The sequence below is a fragment of the Lissotriton vulgaris genome, chromosome 5 (assembly GCF_964263255.1).
Source record: "Lissotriton vulgaris chromosome 5, aLisVul1.2, whole genome shotgun sequence".
Taxonomy (NCBI): domain Eukaryota; kingdom Metazoa; phylum Chordata; class Amphibia; order Caudata; family Salamandridae; genus Lissotriton; species Lissotriton vulgaris.
In genome coordinates this window covers 1,179,003,716-1,179,028,470 of record NC_141693.1, presented here as the reverse complement: position 1 = coordinate 1,179,028,470, position 24,755 = coordinate 1,179,003,716, and the positions used below count along the sequence as shown (strand labels likewise).

The window sequence follows — 24,755 nt, the reverse complement described above, 5'->3', positions numbered from 1 at the left end:
CTCAGGGAAAAGAAGAGGGAAGGACCACCGAGAATAAGTGTGCAGAAAAAAAGTTTGAATGTGATAAAAACTCCCAGCAAAGACAAAAATATCAGAAGTGCTGATAAAAGTGATGGTGTCCAGAAAAGACACAAGTAGACGTCAACACCAAACACCATCCTAGGGTGTCACATGTACCACCTAGGCTGTTTGATTGAGTATATTAGGAAGTTCGAAAATTATCTAGCATACAGGACTGGTCACTAGATACCCATTGGGCGTTAACATGCTGACAATACATTTGTGAACATGAGAAGAGAATTCATATCAGTGAAATATGTAGGGCATACAGTAATTAAAGAGCTAATCAGAAGGAACCCACCTATAAGGCGGTCAGAGGTATCATAAATGGTTCAGGTCACTTGAAGATAAAAGGTCGGTAACTACAATATAGGGAAATTTCAGATGGGCTGAAGCAGAGAAGCCCTATAAATGAACAGTCTAGTATGAAAAATGTATTCTATCAAGATATAATTGATAACATAGTGAAAGAATAATAAAAGATGGTCAGGTCTCGAAAAAATAGTTAGAGTCATCGCATCCTAATCATGTAATAATATTCTAAACATATAAAGCTTGAAGGTATCATAAGTGAGCGTGCACCTATGTAAAATATTCAGCATATTACTAAAATATACGAAGATTCAGTTGTAATTCATAAAACCACAACAAAGTAAATGGGGCATTAAGTAATGTGAACCCTCTGGCGTAAAAGTAAAAAGTCATAGCATAAATACAGATCAGGGTCACCGGTAGCTCAGTATATATTGGAGTATTAGTAAAAAAAGAGTCTAAAATATGAACCCTGAGTTACTGGTATAACCAGATGTAGGGCGTCACCACAAACTCGAATAGAGGCCAAAAAAGGACTTAGAAGATACAAGAGACTGAACTTTGGGATCTCTTCTGCCGCCGAGATGTTTCAGAATGTATTCTGGAAAACGCTGTTGGGGTCCTCAATATAATCGAAAACATTCTTGTCTACTTGACCACCATGGAAGAGCACCAGAGTCTTCTCAAAGTTACACTCCAGAGACTACGGGACAGTGGGCTACCTGTGCACAAGGACAAACGCTCATTCTTTGAGCCCAAATCAAATTCCTATGCTTTGTGTTCTCCAGCAAAGAGGCTCCTGCACCCAAGAACAAGACAGAGGTGTGCAGTTTTCTAGACATGGTGACTTACTGCGGTCGATTCCTACTAAACCTAGCCACTCTGTCTGGGCATTTCCATGCTCTCACGAAGGCCATAACACGTTGAGGCAGGGGCTCAGAGAAGCAAGAGGCCTTCGATAAGATCAAGCATGCTGTCCTGGTCGATGCCACAATGGTGTACTTTGACCCCGACAGGGCCAGCAAACTAGTGGTAGACACAAGCCCCAGTGGCTCTGGAGCATTCCTAAAACAAGAGTAGGTGCCTGGGGGGGAGTGGACCCCCCTTGCTTTGCAAGCTGAGCGCTCACAGCAACAGAAGCGTGGTACACACATACAGAAAGGCAGACCCTGCTATCAAATGGGCTTGTCACCATTTTCACCTGTACATATATGGGTGGGAATTAAAGGTGATTAAAGACCACAACTCACTAGTGAGACTGCTTTGAGTGTTGTCCCCGTGCCCACCCTCATGCATTGAGCAATTAGTTGTGCAGCTGCTACCATACCAATTTGTGTAGTGTATTGGCTGGGAGCCGGCAACCAACTGGCTTTCTGTCCTGGCACCCCTCTGAAGGAGCTGTCAGCGTGTCCCCAGACAATGAAGGCGCAGAAGAATTTGCCCGCTTGGTGGTAACAGCAGCTTATCTGCAAGCCCTGACAGCTGAGGACATGCTGCGAGCCACTGACACCAATGATGGCCTCAAGAGAGTAACAGAGGCCATCAACAACAATGCCTGGGAGCTGTTCCTTCAAGACGCTAACTAATAGGATCCAGCGGAGAAGCCCCAGTTGTAGCACCAATGGAGAATATGAGATGAGTTGAGCTCCATGGTTGGAGGCATCATAATGCGCGGTCATCATATCATGGTTTTCAAGTCACTGATGGACCACGTGATTGACCAGGTCCACGAGGGGTACCAAGGGGCTAAAAAAAACTAAGCCCGGCTGAAGAAAAAGGTGTGCTTTCCCAGCATAGACACCAGAGTGGAAGAGGCCATTTGGCAGTTTATGACCTGTCAGATCATGGGGGGCCCGGGTGCGCTAGCACCCGTTGACACGGAAGACATACAAACGACAACTTGGGCAAAAGTCAGTCTGGACTTCGGGAGCTTCCCCAATGGCAGGTTCGCCATGGTAATGCTCGATGACTGGTCCAAGCACCCCTTGTAGAGCTGGAAACCACAACAGCATTTCCCAAAGTAAGGCCCACTGCTGGAAATGACCTTCGCAGCATATGGTCTACAAGAGACCATCCTGATGGACAATGGAGACCCTTTTCATGGGACGGAATTTTGAGAGTACCTGGAGACACTTGGAATCAAGCACCAGAAAATAACATCTCAGTGGCCACAAGCCATTGGCATGGTGGAGAGGTTTATGAGGACCTTGAATAAAGCCCTCTGTATTGCAGTAGACCAAAAAACGGACCTAGAAGAGAGTGCATAGATTTCTGAGGGTGTACCGCAACACCCCTCACTGCATGACCCTCATGCACCCGAATGGACCTGATATTTTAAAGGCTTGTAAAGGACAGCATCCCGACTGGCTCAGACTGGAGCCCGGCTGCATTGATTATGGAAGGCACACAAGGAAGGCACCGGAAAACCAACAAAAGAACCAGTCGGGCAAAGAAGGCTGTGGAAAGACATCTAGATGTGGGGGTCCAAGTTCTGGTGATGGACTGACACATTGGGTGAAAGTTCCACACCCCATTCAATAGAGGAGCGTGGGCAGTAACGAAAATCAGTGGCACTATGATAACTGTACAGCAAGGTCATGAGGTCACCACACGAAACATATTGTGGTTTAGCCAGTGGTGGCTGGCCAGTATGCCGTCTAGAGGCGTGGGCAAATGGGTGGGGGCATACAACAAATACACAACATAAATACATTAAATCAATTTTAAAAAAGTACCTGCTTGCGCAGTCACATCCTCCTCACTCCGGTCCTCTTCTTTTCCAACCTCACATCCAGGGCCCCAGCTAACCTACTTAACCAATCCTGGTGCTGCTCTCGGCATGAGAGAAGTGCCAGGATTAGAGGAAGCAGCGTCTCTTGGTGCTCCCGAGGACAGTGGAGTGCTGGCTCTCAACCCAGCTTTCGGAGACAGCTGGGTTAAGAGGTTAATAGTGTGCATGCCTAAGGGACATGCACACTATAAACTAGAGCACTGCCAACCCAAAACTGCTGCCACTCAGCAGGCCCCGTCCCTTCCTGAGTCACGACAGGTTGACGAACAATACAATGGTAAGGAATTAACTTTATTACCATTTTATTTTTTGTCTCTGGGGCTGTTCTGGGTGCATTTAAGTGGAGCAATGCTCCTCCACTCCAATGGAGGAGCCACCCCTGGGTTGAGCCCAACTAATGCATGTGCAAGAGAGGCAGTAGAACAACGAGGACATTCCGGTGCTCAACAACCCCACACTGGGGAGTGCAGAGGCAACGGAGGGCTCTGGCGACCTTTAGTTCCCCACAAGGGCTCAGAGAGGGAACATGACCTACCTGGATGGAGACAGGCCCAACCCCACAATATCGAGAATGCCAATGGCTCAACAGGGTAGGAGAAACCACTCATATGGACTGAAATCCAATCCGACTCCCAATCAGAGACTCTGTGACTTTGTGTGTGCCCAAGCCGATGTGTTCCCAGCCAACTAACGTTAGATGGGATGTACTGAGCTACCCGGGCAATATGATATGCCCTGATGTCAGCACGCACCACCTCGGCTGAGCACAGCCAAGGTGTTAAATAAAACTGGGCTTTTAAAGTGTTGGGCCCTAGGCCCCCATGCAGTAATAAGGAACACATAGACACGGTATTAGGGTATCTAGAACTGGCCCTGGGAACGTGTGTGTGGCCCTTTTTATTGGCATGGTCCCATGTCCTCTGACCAGTGGCGGTTCGTCCATTGAGGGCGTTGGGGCATTGCCCCACTAGCCATGGACGACCGTCACTGCATACATACCAATTACCGAGTCATAATGCATTTTTTTTTAGCCTTGAGGTCGGTCGGAGTCACTAACTATAGTGACGTCATCGTGAAAGTCTGTGGGGGGCGGGCCTGCTGCAGTGAGTGGTAGGATGGGCTAGCAGATAGCAGCAGCGTGACAGGGAGGGCAGGGGGCAGCAGCAGTGTGTGCGCATTTAGGACAAGTCATTTTTATGACTTGCCCACGCATGCGCAAACATGCAGTAGCCCCTTCCCTCCTCCTCCTCTTCTTGCATTCACACAGGCAGAGACCGGGGGGGAGCCGGGTCTCATTATGGGCAGTATTAGCCCTGCTCCATGTAGTCAGTAATTGGCCGGCGCTGTTGGGACGTCACCACGCCCTGGCGTGGACAGGCCTGCTACAACAAGAACACCAGAGTCACGAGGAGAGTGATGGCACGCGCTCCCCCTTGAACCCGATACGGCTGAGCTCTGAGTCAGACGGATGGAGCCAGGATTCCTCCTCATAGTCATAGTGAGTGAGTTTAGTTAATAGTTTACATAATTTATATTTTGTAGCTGACAGTGGCACAGCAACAATGTGGTGCACAGCATTGAGATTGGTGGAGGGTGCAGGTCTGAATTAGAAAATGGTGGACGGTGGGAGCGAGAGTCGGACTTGGGACCCACCCAGAAGCTGGACAGTACGTTTTTTAAATAGTTTTCTTTAATTAACCCCCCCCCCCCGCCTCTCCCCAATCTCTCCCGCGATTACCCCATTTCCACCCCTCCTCCCACCCGTCCGTCATGCCGGCAAATTGCATGCAGTCAAATATAAGCATTGTTGGCGCCATAACCATGCTTATATGTAACCACCCTGTGCTGATGATATATGTCATAGCAGCACCCGTGGAAATACATTATGGTGAGTGATGAGGCTTAATGTTATACAGTGCATGTGCGAGTTGGCGTGCGCGTTCTTAACCACAATGCATGAATCAGTGCCTCCCCCGGCCCGGACTCAGTGTTCAAACAGTTTGCTTTTATGCATAAATTCAAACGTACATCCCCAGTCATAGCTTTAAGTATTTTTCCATTAACGCGACGATTAACCGTTTGGTTTAAGAAAGATACATTTTTAGTCTCAAAGTGTTAAATGGCGCTGCCTTTCATCTTATGCTCCGGCCTATGTGAAGGGCACTCAGTGTAGGCAGCACCAGTAAAAGCATAAGTCACATTCAATCTGTCAGATCGTGAAAATACTCCAACGAAGGTGCAGCATTATTCAAACATAAAAAGCAGTGCCCGAGCAGAGTCAATCATATGTGTGTATTTTTTTATTTATCACTTTCAAGAACAAATGTTACATCAGCAAATAAGTGAGTGCGGAAGAGTTGGGTCACCGAGGGTCCTGCCAACTCTGCATTTCATCCTAATGGGCACATCAAATCGAAGCGTGTAATTAAAAATCAAGCATGCTAACGCAAAACCTGGCTCTCTCTTGGCATCTGGCTATTGCAGCACGAGCCTGGGATCAGAGCAGGGAAAAGCTCTGCCAAGTCGGAGCCACAGTAGCGGGACAGAATTCTGGTCAGTGGCATGTGTCACCATATGGAACTCACTGCACCTCGGCAGGGCCATGTGACACTAGCCAGATCGAGAAACTGGGGCACCGGTCAAGGTCTTGTGTGCTTGTTATGGTCATGTGACACAGGTTGGGGTCCTGTGACACAGTCCAGGGCCCTGTGAGGTTAGTCAGGCTCATCTGACACTGGCCATGTGCCACCAGCCAGGACCCTATGACACTTGTCAATGTCATGTAACGATATCTAGGAGCCTGTGACACCAGTTCTGTGAAGTTGGAGTCTCAGAGACATGGCCATATGCTCAGGGGTCACCGAGTGCTGGGTTCTGACAGACAGGGAATCATCTCATTGTAGGCAAGCTCTCAGTGAAAAGAGAACCTGCTTTAAGGGATATCTGGGCCCTCCATGCTAGCATAGTGGCGTACCAAATTAAAAGGGGCACAAGGCGGGAGAACAATTAGCTGGGAGGTACTTGGAATGCTGAGGACTTTCTTGGTAGCATTAAAGTATACAAAGAGACAAGCAAGCCCTGACACAAGTTAACACAGATTTCTGTATGCTATTAATTTGCAAAGTGCAGAATACTACTACGTCTTGCATTTTTCAATCACACAGGCAACATTTCTTCACAGCCCCTAAAAGCTAAGCGCATAGTTCAAGGGCACGTCTTTGTAGTAGTAAAAGAAATGGGACACAGCTACCAAATAGCCTCATGAAATGTGCGTCATGCTAAACCAAGGACACTTTTCATGATGTTATTTTAAAGCCCCCCTCCTCCCCCCCCCAAAAAAAAGGCCTGTAAGAAATATGCATTTTCGTAATTTATTATAGACATTGAGCTGGAAAATGCACATTTTTACAACCATTTTCAATAAAGATTCTCTGGGGGAGAAACTTTCCTAAAACAAATTCCAGCTTGCTCACATGTGTCCCAAAGCTCATTAATTGCTCCTACGCCTCACTAGTTTCAAATTCCACCAGCCGCAACTGCCTCTGACACCTGTGATGGATGGGTGTGGGGTAGTGTAAGCCAGCCCTCGGGGAGTGGCTGGTACAATGATACAACTTTGCACACTGGAACAGTAACCAGCCGGCCACTACAGGGCTGACCGCTCGGGTTCTGCCCCGAAGTAGAAATAGCTGTGTGTGCGTGTGTATTGTCTGCGCCCGCAGAGCTAGTGATTTGGTCTATGTCAGTCCCCCACCACCTTGGAGACACACCCCAGCACAGTGGAAGTCTAATCAACTCTTTTCCCTATTCAGTGTTCAGTACAATCAGGTGTGCAATCAGCGGCAAGACTGGTTCTAGGATTTGCAGGCCCCGGGCCAAAAGGGAATGTGCGAGGCCCCTCTAGTTTTCATAAGTGACACAGCTCAGAAGGCTGCTTTGTGCAGACTCCTCCTGGGGTTCAGCTCCTTCCCCCAGCCTCCGACAAGCACCTCTTTTACAGCTCCTATCGGGCTGAAGGTGTGAGAATTGCTTGTGGGCTGAAGGTTAAAACTGTAGGGGGGCAAAAATGCTGGACAATTGGCATCCCGCAGTGTCTATAAATGGCCTCCTTGCAACTGGGACAAGAGGAAGTGTTTCCATCCCCTAGGCCTCCAGACACCATCCCTGAGAGACCCGGGAGGGGGGCCCTCCCATGGACCCTAACTGCAAGGAGACACCTTTCTTTCAAATGGTTTGCCAGGGAAACAACAGGACACACCAGCGGTGAGGGCCCCATGCTGGCAGGCTGAGTGTGAGGCCCTGGGCAGCTGCCTACACTGCCCATACATAGTGCCGGCCTTACCTGTGCAGGTGTGAGCGATGGAGCGTGGGGCCGGGTGAGGGGGGGGGGGGGGGAATTCGATGGACGACGACGAGGGAAAATGAAATAAATAATTACTTTCCCCACGTCATTGTCCGTCAAAATCCCCCTCACCAGGCCTCACCACACCCCACAGCTCTTACCTGCACGGGCTGTGGCCTTGTGCAACGCTATTGGGCTGTAAGAGCTTGAGTCCCCCCATCATTGTGTCTTAGCCCAGGCTGCTGCAGCTTCCAGGAAACACACAATTATTTCATTGCTGTGTGCTGGACTATGCCAGAGACAGGTCCTCAATGACAGTTTCTTGGTAAGTATTTCTCAGCTCTTTCACAAAATTAAGCACTGTGAAACCCACTAAAAAAGTTTTGTTCAAATTGTACATGTCTTGAACACTATTTATGTTTAAGATGCGCTTATTTTCACCCTGTTTTCGTATTTTGGCTGTAAGGATTCCGATGCCTATTATTGGAAGTGTTAGCCCCTTCTCAGTTGCTAATGGTTGGTACGGAACTAGTTACGCCACTGAGTACACTCACCTGACCATCTATTCACGCTTCTGCAACGGCGGGGGTCGCGCTGTGCCGCAGGAGGGAATCCAGCAACGGCACGAGCGAGCCACCTACATCCGAATCAACGAGGTGCCAAGGATAAGACAGCTCCGCGCTTATGTTAAGACTATTAACGCCGATCTGTGTCTGAATACGTGTCACATGGTCAGACCACCGGATTCTAGGGGTTAATAATAATGCTGTTGCAAACCTTGTAAAGCGCATTCACTCAAATAAAGCTGATACTGTCGTGTTGTGCATAAATACAGGTATCTCTATTCTTCTTACTCTTGTTGGCTTGGGAGTGTTCTTGGAATAACCTGGTAATGCGCTTTATGTTCTCGTCTGCCACCTTATGTTGACAGTGCAAAGGGCGTGGATTACCGGCCAGGGATATGTATCATTCTTCTTCTGTGCCGCTTGGCCCCCTCCTTCTAATACTGCCTAATTCAACCTGGGTACCGAGCCACAGGATTTTTATTTCAGTAGCACTTCAAAACCAAGCCACCAGATGGCGAGAAAAGCGCAGCTATGATTCTCCTGTCAAGAAACTACTGGCTACTGCGGCACTGTTCTAACGCAAGTGTGATATTACACAAAATGACAATGTAAGAGGGAAATGTGGTTTGTCGGTATCTTACATGACATTTTTTAAGCAAACGCGTGAAAATGACTTTCACGATACAGCAGGATGCTAGCACTAGCAGAAAATGTCTCTCACGGGGACATTTTCTTTGTAAAACCACTCTCCCTCAGATAAATTTTTAGGTCTCGTGACCTACAATGCGCGCAAGCGCATTGAGGGAGCGAGCATTCAAGTCGGCAAAATCCTCGTCAAACCAAGGGCTTTCAGCCGCGTTTTTCTTGAAGTTCACGTGAATCACGTGAGCAAACAAGCCCGCGCATTCAAGGCCAGCCCAGCACATCAAAGGGCTTCTCCTCCCCTAATTATTCATGGCCAGCCGCAGGCCGGCCGTACCTCCCCAGCCAGCTTCTCCCCTTCTCTGCCTTCCCTCCGTCTTTGCTGATGTGTGGCTTTTTATATGTTCCTTTTTGACTAAAGAAAGCGATGTGCTCTTCAAAGCAAACATTTTTTACATTAACTGGAGAGGCCGGGGATTGAACCCGCGGCCTCATACATGCAAAGCACACGATCTACCACTGAGCTACATACAGATGTTAGAACATGTGCCAGTAAAGTGGTGTAAAAACAGGAACCAATCAATGTATTCAAATTATGTGTAAAGAGAAAAGTCCCAATCCCGCAACTCAGTCATGCCGTCCCCTAATCTCGGGGAGTTCTATAAGTGAAGATATGTCTCTCCCGAGGACACTCTTATGTCCCGGAGATTGGATTAAACCACTCCCGGATCAGCCTGCAAATAACCTATTGAATAACCTCCGGGCAATAACCTTGCGTTGTCTGATTCCTATGTCCCTTTCATCTCTTGCTTCCTGCGACACTCAGACAGACCCTGTGTGCTGTTACTTATTTCCCCACTCTTTGTCCGTCTTCCCCTCATCGGAGCTCGTGCCCTGGAGAGCCCCTTGCAGCGCGTCCTCACTCAAGCCATGTTTGCTGCCGCCTAGCTCCTCCTTGCACCCAGCCGCGCTCGGGCGGGCTTCATTAGTCAAATTTAATATGCAGTAAGCGGATACCTCAGCGATTACCATCACAGGAAACGGCGCCCCTGCCCCCAGGCCGCCATCTAACATTAACCTGATTGCGGGCATTGCTCTCTGCCCGATCCAAGCCCTTTGCCTATTAACCATCTGTCGCCTCTGTGACTATAGCGTTGCAAGTGTTGAACTCCTCTGGCCTCGTCAGAGAATCACCATGGTCAGGCTGAAATAGGGTCTCTCTATGCTCGTAAACGGTTTTAAACGTGGGGAGTCGTGAAGCCAAGGCAATTTTCTTCATATCTCCATTTTTTTGTCATTTTGGGTCGGGCCTGAGCCCCCAACTTCTCCTAGCAAGCTGTCCCCGCGTATCCCTTATGAGAACGCAGCTTGGTCTATTCACCTAGTTGCCCGGGTGGTGGATATTATAGGCATACCTTCCTATCTTGCTGAAAGAAAAGTGCCGCTGGTCCCACCAGGATTTGCCGGTTAATGCAGTAAGCACTGGTTTAATTTAGGTTTCAGCACTCCATGGCAGGGCATTACTTTCTTCACTCCTCCCACTGTTATTTTTTATTTATTTATTTTTGTGAATACCCGACAGCTGCACATTCCCGACAGGGCCTTCCTACTGGTCTTTTGCTCCAAAACATTAATCAACCCCCAACACGCCTTGCTTTATTTATGTTTCATTCACATTTTTTAAATTATTTTTGCGACTGCCAGTACTAAAGAGCAGCTTGCATCTCTGTGTTGCATTCACACTTCTCCTCCCCTCGCTCGCATTCCCGCCCCCCCCCCCACCAGGCTCTCCCGCCCCCACCCGGCTTCCCTCCGGCCATTTGCCACACTCCTTGGCTATGTCTTGCCTCCCCCTCCAAGAAACAAAACAAGCACTGGCGTTGCCAATTGGTCTCGCAGGAGGAAAGTTGGAGCTATTACAATTGCAAATAACAATGCCTTTTATTTTTGTTTTCATTTTCAAAACATAAAGGGCTTTGTCATTTACAAAACCAATAGCTCCAACTTTCCTACTACGGGACCTATTGGCAACGCCAGTGCTTGTTTAAAAAGCTACACAAAATTGCCTTAGGTGATGTTTCAAGAAGATTCTAAAATAAGGCAAAATTCTAGGATTTCAGAAGCATAATTACAATTTGCCCAGGCCCGACCGCAGAGGATCCGAGAGGTCCCATGAACTGCACTGATGAAAGCTCCCAAGAGAGGCTGAGCGCCGCTCATGTCCGAGGTTTTGGAATTACATTGCGTGTGCTGCAACGCCAAATCGGCGAAAAAGCGCACAATGTAATTAGTTTATTTATTTATTTCTTCACTCAACTCCGTTCGGCCCAATATACTTTTAATATGTAATTCCTGATCACAGAGGAGTAGCTTTTTCATATGTGATATGTTTGGAATGATCATGGTAAATCCTCCTTGCTGGTGAAGTTGGATTTAGCATTGCTGTTTTAGAAATGCACTTTTAGAATGTGGACATTTCTCTGTACTTACGCTCTTTGTACCTGACAGCTATGCTCCAATCCACGTCTGGGGCGGGTGACAGGTACACTTTTTGCATACCTCTCAACAGCCACAAACACTGGAAGGGGAGGCTCATCTGCCTTCTGAGCCCTTGTCTGCATTCTGATGGGTCTACCTGGGCAGGAAAGGAATGGGAGGTGCAGACACACTTCAATAGGTATTGCCCTGTCCTCACACAAAGCAATGCTCTACCACCCCCCCCCCACCCCCGCCCCGGGTTAGCCTGGCAGCCAGGGCTGGTTCCTTATGTTCTTCAGAGAGTTCCTTTGAAGTCATCCCCTACATCAAAGGCTGACCCCCTGAAATCAGACACTTCTGGATCTTGAACTGAACCTCTGTCAGAAGGACTGCTGTGCTGCTTTAAGAACGCAACTAGACTGCTTTTCGGGAAGGACTGCTTTACTGCTTGTTGCCCTGCTGCCTGCTGCACCCTGACGGCTGGAAGGACTCTGTCTTCCTTCCAAGTGATCTCCAAGGGCTTGCTGGTTGGCCTCCTGTTCTTCTGAAGTTTCGGGGACATGAAATACTTCCTACAATGCTTGCCTGAGGTGCCCCCTCCAAGCTCTGGGCCTCGGAAATGGGTTCTGCACCTGCTTCCATAAAAAATCAATGCATTGCATCGACTGCATGTGAAATTCTGCTGCATCGCCCTTCGACACCCACGCAGCAGCTGCCTGACAACAGCAGTTCCACAGCCTGAGTGGCTCTACAACAATGTTCTGCACGGCTTGGTGACACATTACCTTCACTTCAGAGAAGCTCGACGACCACGGCACAGCAACCCGACTGCATGGAAAAAATCGATGCATCGAGAACTCCGCTTCGACTCTTTGCTCCATCCAAGGTAGTTTCTCAGTGGGCCCTGTGTGGGTCCTGTAGCTGGCCTGTCCTCCATTGCGGTCAGCCTGAACTTTGGATTTGCACTGGTCCCTCACGACCTCAGGTAACCTTTTGACCGCTAGTGACATCTAAGCACTATTGTTGGTGTGTTCTTGAAAAATTCACATCTTGACTTCTACTTATTGGATTTTTGTCAATTTGGTCTTATTTTGCTCAGATAAATAATCTATTTTTTTCTAAATATTTGTGGAGTCTTTTTGTGGTTTATTCATTGTGTACTATGTGGGAGTGTTGCAAAAATACTAATTCGTCTGACTTTGTTCCTTTCACCAAGGTACCTCCAGCTACAATGGATCATCTCCTCTGTTTGTGGTTTTTGATGTTGTTTTTTTCACATGCGTACACCTGTTTACTGTATTATCTTCCTCTTTTTGGTGCTGTTTTCCAATTGATGTTTATATAATATACCCCCATGTTCTTTCTTTCTGCCTATTGTAAAGCGCTCTGATATCCTTCGGGATCTTGTTTGCGCTATATAAAACTTTATAAATAAATACACATTGCCTCTTTAGATAAGCCTTACTGCTCTGTGCCAAGCCACCAGAGGGTGAACACAGGTTTTCTATTACTGTGTGTCTTGCTTACCCTGACTAGAGTGGTGATTCCTGCCTGGCATTGGTGCATACCGTAGCCAACCAGTAATATTATTTTAAGACTGCTACATTTCCCTGTAGTCCAACTTAAACTCTGATATACCCATGTATTTGTACAACCAATGCTGAAACTTCTATGGTTGGGTATATTTTACTGAGTAAAGACAAGTAAAATCATTCCTTTAAAAAAAAATACTATACCCAGGCATTCTCTCAAGCCAAATGGTGTAGATCTCTGGCACAACACAGTGAACTCTCACATTTCTGGAGAGAAGATGGTCCCCTTGGATACCAAGGGAAGCTGCTAATGTTAAATGTGATGTCAGAATATAAGGGAGCCAGACTGTGTGCGGGAACATTTCCCCTAACCCAGCAGCACAGCTGATAAGTGGAATTCCTCCAATCTTCTACAAATATATGTTATTTTATTCCATTTGTCTTATTCTATTTGTCCATTTCATCCATAATTTTACCAATCTTATTTCGGTTTCATCCACAGGTAGGGATCATGCTCTCTCCCAACTTACATGCTTACGATGTGCCCATCCAGGCTCTGTCACGAACACAATGGAAACGCATGATTGTCCATAGCAGTTTCCTTTATTAAAAAACCCAGGGCATTTCGAGCACTGCACGCTCTTCTTCAGGTGTCACTGTAAGTATTAAAAAATATTAATTACTGTATTGGTCTCAATTCACCCTGATTAACACGATACATTATTTATTGTATATCCCTTACTCGTAAATCACATCAAACATCATGTCAGTGTCACTCTGTCATCAAATGCATCCCCCAATGCCCACGAGTTTTAGTTCAAACTTTGCTCGACCCCTTTAACCTTCCCAACATGAAACCCCCACACTACCTCCCCACCTTCATACATGCTTTTGAGAAAACCTTTTCTACGAGTGTTACAAAACACTAACCCTGGAATTACACCCTTCATTCACGCTGTGTTCTCTCATTCTCTCCATGCTTTAAAATGAAAACTTCCAAGCAGCACTCCCCTTCCTTCCACTTCTAATCCCTCCCCCCTCAAGCCTTCCTGCTTCAACTATTCAAGCTACTTTCAAGCTAAAAGCACTCCACTCTAACTGACTATAAGGGAGGGCATTACTTGCAGAGAATGTGATCACTTCTGAATCTGTAGAAAGGTCTCACTGCAGTGTGGATGGGTTACCACTCAATTTAAGTAGGTTATCTGCAGAGATGCAGCTGACCTTTGTCTGCAAGGAAGCAAGCTTTCTAATGGAGAAGAGGAACGACTAAAGCGAAGGACTACACCACCTGAGCCCCGACCAGCAACACCTCTGTTTTACTAGAGGTGAGTTTGCGGCATTTCATAGCCATCGGTAGACTGACTGCCTTCTTGCAGTCACAGATTCTGGTGGCAACATCCTTGTCCTCCATAGCAAGTGAAACAATGATTTGTGTGCTTTCAGAATATGATGTCACTGCAAAGCCATGAGATTGAATCAGTGCTGCCAAGGGGGTGACATATATATTATAGTGAAGTAGTGTGGCTCACTGGTTAGAGGCGGCAGACCCGAGAGCAGAGGACAGCCCGGGACCAGGGTTCGATTCCCGGCGCGGCAGGTTTCTGGACCAGGGTCAGCGGACTCGATAATTCTCTCGCCTCGGTGCCCACTCTGATCAGCGATCACACTCGGCAACTCTGGGCATTAGCTTGCCTCATCTTCACTAACGGCCCCACCAGACCGCCGGGGATGCCTGGTCTCACCCTGGAGATACCCATTAAGGGACCATCTCTCAGGGAAGCCAGGAAGGGTTTCGCAGCGGTCGAAGCGCCTTGGGACCCTCCGGGTAAGTAGTGCGCTATATAAAATGCCTATACATACAGAGTAGGGCTAAGTGAGGACCCCTGGGGGACCCCACAGGGAAGAGAGAAGGAAGTAGAGATAACATCACCAAGTATTACTGATTGCTCGTGACCAGTGAGCTGCGAGTTTAACAACTCCCAACCTGTTCTGGTCCCCCTTATCCTACCCAAGCGATCCATCAGCAGCCCGTGATCTACAGTCTCAAAGGCTGATGACAGATCAAGCAGGATCAGGGCGGCTCTGCTTCCCTGATCAAGTGGCAGACTCATCTGCTCAGTCACTTTAATGTGGGCAGTCTCCGTAGTGTGCTTAGCACGAAAGCCGAATTGGGGGGCATCCAGAAGCTTGTTATTGTGAATTTGCTCCACCAAATGTTTGTCCAGCACCTTTACAATGCTCATGGCCGGCAATGGAAGACAGGAGATGGATCGATAGCTGCAAGGGTCTCGTTGATCGAGGGAAGATTCTTTTTTATTAATGTTAGAGCCAACACTGCTTCCAGACTGAATGGAATACTCCTGACTGGCACATTATTTATTTATTGGTAATGTCGGTCAGTATTGGCCCAATAGTCTGAGCTGCAAGGATGGCAACTATAGGAGGGCAAGGGGTGCATGGCGATACCGATTTAGAGGTTTTGATCAGTTTTGTAACCTCAAACATAGAAGGTGGCATGAAGTGGATAAGCGAGAAACCCAAATCAGTTTGAATTGGAAATAGCACAGCTGATGAGGATGTAGATGTAAGAGAGGAGAAGTTATTGTAAATGTCTTCAACTTTGAGGCAGAAGGCCTCCGCCGCAGAGTTACAAAAGGATTGCCTACAGTATTTAGGCAAGGAGGAAGTGTTGGTGGTGAGTTATTTGATAGCCGCAAACAGTTCTTTTGAGGAGTTCGCGTCTGCATCAATTTTGTTGGGGAAGTAGGCAGATTTCTCCTTGCGTGTCAGCGTCTTATATCTAGATAGACATATCTTATATTTGACCTTTTGTGAGTCACAGTGTCCGACTCTCTCCATCTTTTCTCTTGTCTCCTGCAGACCTGTTTAAGGGCCCTTATGTCGTCAGAGAACCATAGGCAGGTAGATGATCTCATTTGATCTTGGTCCTTTTCACAGGTGCCAAGATGGTGCTGGCCGAGTCTGGCTAGATTGTCTTACATCTTGCTGGAGACATTTACATGACCTTCATGATTATTCTAAGCTACATCCCACCATAAGCACAATATGGCCATTTAAGAAAATATCATACGACCCAGGAGGAACTCGAACCCCCAATCCCCAGCTTCGGAGGCTGATGCCTTATCCATTAGGCCACTGGGCCTTGCTGGAAAAAAGAGATAAGAGAACAACCACATCTGAAGGAAAGGACGAGTATCAAACAGCCTGCAGAGAGCATTAGGAGACGCAAAGATACATCTTAACAGCACACTGACCACATCCAAAGAGTCAATATGCCAATGGGACGTCCTTCAAACATGTCAGGGGTAAGAAGCCAGGACGGAGATATACTGAAATTACAAAACACTTCAGGTCCTGGCATTGTGGTTATTTCATCTAGATTAGATTGTCTAGAACAGAGTGTCTGCCCTGCCTCCGGAATAATGAGCCATGGGGAGTCTGACATCGAAATGATAGATAATCTTATAAGAATGCAGGGGCGGAAGGAAGAGAAACACCCTGTAAACTAAGTGTGATTTCAGGACTCCCTATTGTTTTATAAATTCACTCTTGTAATGGCCCAAAGAAGGTGTTGGCATACTAGGGTGCACAGTAATACCAGTAAAAAATGAAGGGAAAGGGTCAAGCAGGTGACCTCTCTCTTCAAGAGTGAGGATGGCGACCTTTGAACTCACAGATTGCAGGTTCATCCAGCGAAGATGGTGTCCTCTGTTAGGGATTTTCCCTGCGGGAGGTTGGTGGCCTTTGCCTCAAGGAGCAGCATGTCTCTGAATATGGAATCAAACTCAAGGACAGTCATTACTTTGATGAGTAAGTGGGGCCTCTGGATTCAAGGGAAGTCAGATCTCTGATGACTGGGGCCAATGGATTCAAGGGAAGTCAGGTCTCTGATGACTGGGGCCAATGGATTTAAGGATGGTCAGGTCTCTGATGACTGGGGCCAATGGATTCAAGGATGGTCAGGTCTCTGATGACTGGGGCCAATGGATTCAAGGATGGTCAGCTCTTTGATGTCTTGATTCTGGCCTCTGTATTCTTTGGACGGAGATTCCCTTACAAGCAGAGATGTGCGACAGTGTATCAATTTTTCTACACAGAATTAGTTAAATTCCATAAACATTGTCTGGCATTACACGCAATAACAGTGTCAGAAGGAAATGTTTTTTCCGGGTTCTTGCATGACATTGTTTAAGCAAACGCACCCCTCATGTGAAAACAACTCTCCAAATAAAACAGGAGACTAGCACTAACACAAATTGTCTTTCTGCAAGACACTTTCATTGTAAACCTCTCTCCCTCAGATATATTGTGAGACGTCTTCAGCAAGTTGCACTCTGCTTAAAAAATGGTACAATAATTTGTAAATCGTTTAGTTTACAAAACTCCTTGAACCTATTAAGTGCAGTTTGCAGCCCCCTATGTGTTTTTGAGAGGAGTAAAGTATCGTCAGCAAATATAAGCATCGGAAACTTGGTTCCACCTAAAGAGGGAGCGTCAGTGGGGGTGCTGGCAAAGAACTTCACCACTTGGTCAATGAACAATAGAAAAAGAGTAGGAGCCAAAACGCATCCCTGACCGACACCTCGCGTTACAGGAAAACTAGCCGTCACTTGCCCTTGGCCTCCCCACCTCACCCGGGCAAAGTTGTCCTCGTGCAATTTAACCACAAGGTCTATGAGTTCGTGCGGTAAGGGCAGATTTCTCAGGACGTCCCACAGTTTTGCCCTAGGCACAAGATCAAAGGCCGACTTAAGGTCCACAAAGGCGGCATAGATGGACCCACCGCCTAATAGCACCACCTTCCAGTATATCAGGGTGAATCTGAAAACCTGGTCGATGGTGCTGGTGCCTGATCTAAAGCCAGCCTGTAATGGGGAGAGAATGCTATCCATCTCCATCCACCCCTGGATTCTAGCAAGAACCATCCTAGCGACTATTTTTTGTATGGAGTCGATTAAGCTTATGGGACGGTAGTTTCCCGGGACCGAACGGTCCCCTTTTTTTAAAATTGGAAGAATTTCCGCCCCTTTCCAGGACTCTGGAATCCTTGCCCCCTTTGCGATGGCATTGGCAAGCAAAGTTATATAGGGAACCCATGATTGGAGATTTGTTTTAAATCGGTCAGCAGGGATAGAATCCATCCCTGGGGCTTCCCCGATTGTACTGAACTGAGTGCAAACTCGGTATCAGAGGTTGTAAAAACTAGCGTATGACTAGGGACAGCGAGCGGGGATGCACCCAGTACTTGACCAATTTGGGGTTCTAAGTCCGGATCCTTAAACTGGCTGGAATAAAAGTCCACCCATACATCAGCTGGGACGTGATTTACAGGAATTTGGGAATCCGGATTCCTACCCCATTTTACAATTTCCCAAACTTTACTTGATTAGATGATTGGCAAGCCTCGAAGAGATCGGACCAATGACGCTCGTCCCATTCTCTCTTCGCGACCCACTGTACCTTTTTTATACGTTTGGCGGGCCAATTTAATTTCGCTAGAGACCCTGGATTTAATGGCTTTTATTAGGCTGCTATGTGCCACCCTACAGTTCTTATTGTACCATTTTTTCTGAGCACCCAATGCCTTCACATTCCCACGTTTTAGCGGCAGAGTTAAAAGGGCTTTGAGTTTAGTGAAGCACTGGTCGTGAAGATCACTAATCTGAGGAACAGCATCCATGGTGGGCGATAGATTTAAAATGGTACTCAATGTCATCGAGACTTCCTTTGCTATGCCATCTAACAAAGTGTGGTCTTCCACAACCCTACACCATTTAACCCTTCTTCTATCATTGGACAGGACGGCCTCTGCCGTTAAGCAGGATGTTGTTAGGGGCCTACCAGGGCAACCTGGAAGCTGCAGACTTAAAGACAATGGCTTATGGTCACTCTCCGGACCGACCACAACTTCCATATCGTCCACGAGTGACCAATATTCCATTTTGACCAAAATATAATCTATTCGGCTTTTGCTGATCCCATTGTCAAAAGTGGGTTTGCCAGCCTTATCGGAGGCCGTTCGCCCATTTGCCGCTCTCAGGCCCCACTCCAGACACAGCCCTAACCAATGGAGAGCAGCCACGGTGGCCTTTTTACGATTGATCAAAGATAGAGACGGAATATTCCATACTGCATCTTCCTCAGCCCCCAAATCCTCCCCCTCACTAAACAGGGGTTCCAAGGTACAATTGAGGTCCCCTGCTATAAGGATTAATTTGTCTCTTCCTATCTGCTCAAGATAAGAGTCCAAATCATCCAAAATGACCGACAGAGCCCTCCTGGACGACCTCGAGCATAAATATTGATAACTGCAATGTCCTGCAGGTTAGCCTTACTAAGCTTAATTCCCAGGAGATCAGGGTTAACCCCTGCAATTTCAATTGGTCTATACCCAATAGACTGCCTAACCCATATTATTAGGCCCCCTGAGGCTCTGCCTTTTGGACCCCTGATTGCTGGCTTATGAAAGTTTAAAAACCCTACCAGATATATAGGATCAGGAGCCCAACTCTCTTGGAGGATTACAATATCAAAGGTATCAATAAAATCAGCCCAATCCTCCGAACCTATTCGTCCCTTTAACCCTGCGATGTTCCATGAAACAACTTTGAGCGGCTCAACCTGACTAAGGGGTGTGGCTTGATCCAAATCACACAGCTCCTCCCCAGTAATACTAACCATGCATGGTTGAGGGCTGGATGACAGGTTTACATCTGTACTGGTCTCAACAACCCTCTCCACAGCCTTCTCCATATGTCCTCCCGCATAACTCAAGCTTATATTACAAACTCCATTATTGCCATTTACATGGTTTCTCAAATGACACCCTCTACTAGATGCGGGGTACAGTCAATCAATGCCCTCCAGGCCAGAGAGGGAATCAAAATGGTTAAACAGTTGTGGATAAAAAGGAGAATAAGGGATCCTATCCATCTGGGATCTACCAACGGGTCTTCTAGGCATCAGGGGGTTGGAAAAGGCCGCACCATATCTTTTAGGGTAAACATAACCCAAACCCAAGGACTGCACATCCCCCATCCTCCCAAACCTTGCCTCCCTGCATATGTAGTCAACCACCCAGGGATCCCTGAAGTTTATAATGATACAATCCCCTTCTAGGTCCTTCTCACATTGACCCACCCAATCCACTCTTCTGACATTCAGTATCTCGGTTGAGGAGGAGGGTGGGAGGGGTCGGTTTTTACTTAACCAAAAAACAACTTTGTTTTTGAGGTCACCATGAGATTCTGTTTGGCCCTCCCTAATGGGTGAAACACCCGTTAGGACGATTGTGTATGGAGTTGCATCGATAGGTAGATCAGTACGAGGGGAACCCCGTTTTTTGCCAGGATTACAATTTGCACTCCCAACTACTCTGGAACTTGCTTTGGGCTGAATGGGTGGTTTCGGACCACATTTCACAGAACTCTGTGCCGAAGTAACAGCAGTAGACTTGGAAGTACTTGGCTGGGGAGAGGGATTTGATTTAAAACTGGCCTTCTTGGGTTTCGAAGCCTGTACTAATGCGTCCAGAGTGGGCGCAGGTACATCATTTGAAGTGCTGCCCCTGGGACATATGCCGTCGGGATTATTTAAGACGGCCCGGGCAGAAGTGGGCTTAGCAATTACTAACTGGGACTGGTTATTTAGTGAAGCTCCTCCCTGGGGTTTAGGAATACTAAAGGAGATGGAGTTAGACGGTGCAGCTTGGACATTAACCAGCTTTTTTAACATACAGGTGTTTGTATTGACAAGATTCTCAAGCACATCTAATTTTGAGTTCATAAGTCTGGTACTTTCAAGTACAGGCAGCAAGAGAGTTTTAATTAATACTTCCATCTTTGCCATGAGGCCATCGTCACCACTACTGCTCGCAGGGCAGGAGTTTGGCAACCCAGATGCAACTTGGGAAGGAAGCCCATGAACACTAGAAACCAGGGTAGGCTGTGAGCCAGTAATAGCCTTGGGGTTAGAGGTTAATTGTGATGTGTAAGCTATTTTGGGTACTTTTGAAACACCTCCCCTCTGCCGACCCGTGTTTCTCTTCTTCTTGCAGGGATGGTTCCTTGGTGAATCCTCTTCTTGGGATAAATCTAATTGGGATTGACTTAGTAAGAGCATACTTCCCCCCACCCCGCTACCAGATGAATCACTGGAGTTTAAGTCACTGCAACTTTATACCAAAGAAACTCCCACTGCATCACGGTGAACATCCACCAATACAGGAACCAAGGAATGGTTAGTACCTGTTAGTAATACTTCAGGACTAGACACTGCGGCAATAGGGCCTAACGAGGAACGTTTCCCACTGACAAGATCTAGTGAGAGCCGTTTCTCGGCAAAAGCTATCTCCTTCTCCAAAATTCCAGTAGCTTTAATGAGGAAGGCATCCAGGGGACCAGAAACCACCCCCTTTGAGGTTTGCAACTGCACAATTCGTTCCTTTCCGGAACGTAGAGGCATGGTTAATGCAACCTAGCAACAAAAGTGGAGAAGGGGAAGGGGGGAATCTATAATGAACCAGGGGAGAATCGCAATACCTCGTAAGTTAAACAGTGAGGGCCAGTAGATACAAACAAACCAAGGGGTATGGCCCAACCCAACCTTGCCCGACCACGGACGGCCACAGACCGCCCCGCCCTTGTCCCGGGCTTCTCCCGGACTTCTCCCCCGCGCTCCCGCGCAGCGGCAGTAAGTTCTACTAATATTGGATATGAGCCGCCCAGGGGGCGGGGCTAGCAGGGAGAGCGGGCCAGCTGTAGCGAGTTGGCCAGGCAGGGACTCCTGGTAGATGGAGTCCCCGCTATATCGCTCGCAGCCCTGCTACAGTGCCCCTAGGTTCCCCAGTTGCCGTAAGCCTCCACTTAGTCCGCAAGACCCCCGCAGTTCTCCTTCACGATGCGGGACCCGTGAAGCGGGTCCAGCGAGTTGTTAGCTGTGTAGGCAAAGAGGAGCAGCCCAGCGGGAGGATCCAGGAAGTGTAAAACCACACAGGGCAAAGTCACGATGCAAGAGTTTCACCGAGACAGCGGGCAGGAAAGTTTTAATGGTGATTTGTGCGCAGGGGGCGGGGTTAGCAGGGAGAGCGGGCCAGGTATAGCGAGTTGGCCAGGCAGGGATGGAGTCCCCGCTATATCGCTCGCAGCCCTGCTACAGTGCCCCTAGGTTCCCCAGTTGCCGTAAGCCTCCACTTAGTCCGCAAGACCCCCGCAGTCCTCCTTCACGATGCGGGACCCGCGTAGCGGGTCCGGTGAGTTGTTAGCTGTGTAGGCAAAGAGGAGCAGCCCAGCGGGAGGATCCAGGAAGTGTAAAACCACACAGGGCAAAGTCACGATGCAAGAGTCCCCAGAGCAGTTTCTAGCCATGTTATCCAATGGTAGGTGGATAACATGGCTAAGTAATGCATGAATATCGCGGACGTTTCAGCGATATTCATGCATTTCGGCTGATTTTTATTGCTTAGCAGATAAACCTTGATAACAGCAAGGTTTCTAAGCGATAAAAGTAGGCGAAGCACGGCGATAAAATTATAGCCGCTAAACAAGCTTAGCGATAATTATCGCTTATGCTTGGTAATATGCCCCAGTATTATTTACTATTCCAACTCCAGCCTACGTACAGTAGGGAAGGTGTTGGAATAGTAAATCACACTATTTCTTAGTCTAGGGCGCCCTCCAGTGCTAGTCGTGGTAATGACTTGCGTTGTTAAAACAGCGATGTGAATGTACTGGGGTGTACTGGGGTGTTTTGGCCGCTTTGTTAAGTCGTTTCCCCCTGGTCACTGGCTAGTGACCCAGACTCTGTCCCCTCTGGTTTCAAGTTCTTCAGATCTCTGATCCACCCTTGGATCCCTATTGAACACTTTCCACTTGGACTCCAGCAGCACTTTGCAGCAGCTCTCCATTGAAATCGACTACGAAACCTGGCACGAAAAGACACCAATGCACCCGAACTCCCTGAGTGAGGTAACTCGAGTACTCCGGTGCTCCCGTGGGTGTTGTCTCTAGAACCTCCTAGTTCTAAGGGGGTTTGCTCCAAGTCCTCTTCTAAGTATCCTTTATCTGTAATTTTCCAACCGCGACTTTCTCCATAGAAGTTAAAAGTGATTTGCGGCTGTGTTTAGACACTGCACGCGTCCCCTGTGGGTCCCCTGTGTCACTACCTTGGGTGGTTCCTGGTGGCCCCAAGCAGTTCTTCAGGCTCTAGGCCTGTGCTCTATGTAAGTCGTGGTACTTATACCACTTTCTTAATATATGGTTGTGTATGCCCCTGGGGCTCAACGTGTATTGTGCTAATTTACTGTGTGCTAAATAGGTTTACCGTATGAACTTTTGCCACTAGCCTCATAAAGAGACTAGTGGGATGTGTTTAGAATAAATACATATATTTTATAAATATACCTGGTGTGGTTCTCCTTTCATTTGGTCATTTACGAGATTATAGACTGGTAAAACAAGATGCTTTACATTCCTCCAAGACTTAGCCTGAATGCTGCTCTCCACAGCTACCACTAGGTTAGCTTTCTATATAGGTTGTCTTTAAACCTACCATCAATAAGGGTCGTTTGGACTTGTGCAAGGTGCCCACTAGAATAGTGGACAGCATATGCCAGGACAACTTCTCACAGCTGCAAACAGTTCTTTTGAGGAGTTTGCGTCTGCCTCAATTTCGTTGGGGAAGTAGGCCAATTTCTTCATGCGAATCAGCATCTAATATCTAGATAGATATATGCTATATTTGACCTTTTCTGAGTCATAGTATCTCAATCTCTCCATCTTTTTTCTTGTCTCATGCAGACCTGTTTAAGGGCCCTTATGTCGTCAGAGATGATCTCATTTGATCTTGGTCCTTTTCACAGGTGCCAAGATGGTGCTGGCCAAGTCTGGCTAGATTGTCTTTGATCTTGTTGGAGACCTTCATGATTATGCTAATCTAGATCGCACCATAAGCACAATATGGCCGTTTAAGAAAATATCATACGACCCAGTTGGGACTCGAACCCACAATCCCCAGCTTCGGAGGCTGATGCCTTATCCATTAGGCCACTGGGCCTTGCTGGAAACAAGAGATAAGAGAACAACCACATCTGAAGGAAAGTACTAGTATCAAACAGCCTGCAGAGAGCATTAGGAGACTCAAAGATACATCTTACCAGCACACTTACCACATACACAGAGTCAGTATGCCAATAGGACGTAATTCAGGTATGGCAGGGGTAAGAAGCCAGGAACAGAGATACACTGAACTTACAAAACACTTCAGGTCCTGGCATTGTGGGTATTGCTTCTATATTAGACTGTGTAGAACAGAGTGTCTGCCCTGCCTCCGGGATAATAAGCCATGGGGAGTCTGACATCGAAATGATAGATAATCTTATAAGAATGCAGGGGCGGCAGGAAGAGATACACCCTGTGAACTAAGTGTGATTTCAGGACTCCCTATTGTTTTGTAAATTCACTCTTGTAATGGCCCAAAGAAGGTGTTTTGGTTATGATGGGTTTTTGGACTCACCTAGTCGTGCACTGTTCACTTGGTGCTCCGCACCTTTAAATACTGATAACACTCGTGTTTTGTACTACTGTTATTGCTTTTATTTTGCAATTTTCATTACTTTTATATCTAGATACCGTGTTGTGTGTTATTTTACATTGTGCATAACAAAAACATAACATATACATTTGTTTCTTTTTCCTTTGTGCAAACATTATATCATTTTTACATTCGTTTCTTTGTCAATACTTTGGCAATTCAATAATCATAGATTCACAAAAGAGCCCTATGCATTTCGGCACCTCTGTGGTACCTTCATCAGGGGCGACTCTGTAATGAAAAACATAAAATGTGTGTAAGAGTCTGGTTTAAAAAGGTACATGGGGGTGTATGTCTGTACTGTGTAGTGGTCATACCTGTTATCACAAGTAGATGTTGTTTTTATTTGCGTCAAACACTCTTGCCCTGTATGGATCACTAGAAAAACGACAATAGTCAAATGACCTATGTTAATTCTG

At 47.1% G+C, this 24,755-nt stretch overlaps 2 non-coding genes across 2 annotated transcripts; both read right to left on the bottom strand.

The window, feature by feature from the left end:
- Positions 1-15,816: 15,816 nt before the first annotated feature.
- TRNAR-CCG (transfer RNA arginine (anticodon CCG)) lies at positions 15,817-15,889 on the bottom strand. Its single transcript has one exon. It is a non-coding gene; the product is annotated as a tRNA-Arg (tRNA).
- Positions 15,890-23,726: 7,837 nt separating this feature from the next.
- TRNAR-CCG (transfer RNA arginine (anticodon CCG)) lies at positions 23,727-23,799 on the bottom strand. The gene has a single exon. It is a non-coding gene; the product is annotated as a tRNA-Arg (tRNA).
- Between the last annotated feature and the right edge of the window lie 956 nt (positions 23,800-24,755).